The sequence below is a fragment of the Nomia melanderi genome, unplaced genomic scaffold (assembly GCF_051020985.1).
Source record: "Nomia melanderi isolate GNS246 unplaced genomic scaffold, iyNomMela1 scaffold0014, whole genome shotgun sequence".
NCBI lineage: Eukaryota > Metazoa > Arthropoda > Insecta > Hymenoptera > Halictidae > Nomia > Nomia melanderi.
Window position 1 is genome coordinate 218,696 of NW_027475130.1, and position 955 is coordinate 219,650.

Here is a 955-nt window from a genome sequence, read left to right on the forward strand (position 1 = left end):
TGGGGCCGGACACTCAGGGTCAGGGAAAAATCCAGTATATATCTGGTGATATCTCGGGTGCTATTACAGATAGGGCTATAAATCAAAGTGCATTGTCCGTAGGAGGCCCTTGCGCATGAATCTGGGCAGCAAGAACGACATCGGACCACCAGGGGCCGAGAAAACCACCGTCTGATGGGGCCGGACTGTCAGGGTCAGGGGAAAATCCAATATATATCTGGTGATATCTCGGGTGCTTTTAGAGATACCGCGTTAAATCAAAGTGCATTGTCTGAAGGAGGCCCTGGCGCATGAATCTGTGCAGCGTGAACGACCTCGGACCACCAGGGGCCTAGAAAGCCACAGTCTCATGTGGCTGGACACTCAGGGTTAGGGAAAAATCCAATATATATCTGGTGATATCTCGGGTGCTATTATAGATAGCGCAATAAACCAAAGTGAATTATCTGCAGTAGGCCCTGGCGCATGCATCTGTGCAGCGGGAACGACGTCGGACCACCAGGGGCCGAGAAAACCACCGTCCCATGGGGACGGACACTCAGGGTCAGGGAAAAATCCAATATATATCTGGTGATATCTCGGGTGCTATTACAGATAGCGCAATAAAACAAAGTGCAATGTCTGTAGGAGGCCCTGGCGCATGAATCTGGGCAGTGGGAACGACCTCGGACCACCAGGGGCCGAGAAAACCACAGTCTCATGGGGCCGGACAATCAGGGTCAGGGTAAAATCCAATATATATCTGCTGATATCCCGGGTGCTATTAGAGATAGCGCAATAAACCAAAGTGAATTATCTGCAGGAGGCCCTGTCGCATGAATCTGTGCAGCGGGAACGTCCTCGGACCACCAGGGGCCGAGAAAACCACCGTCTCATGGGGCCGGACACTCAGGGTCAGGGAAAAATCCAATATATATCTGGTGATATCTCGGGTGCTATTACAGATAGGGCAATA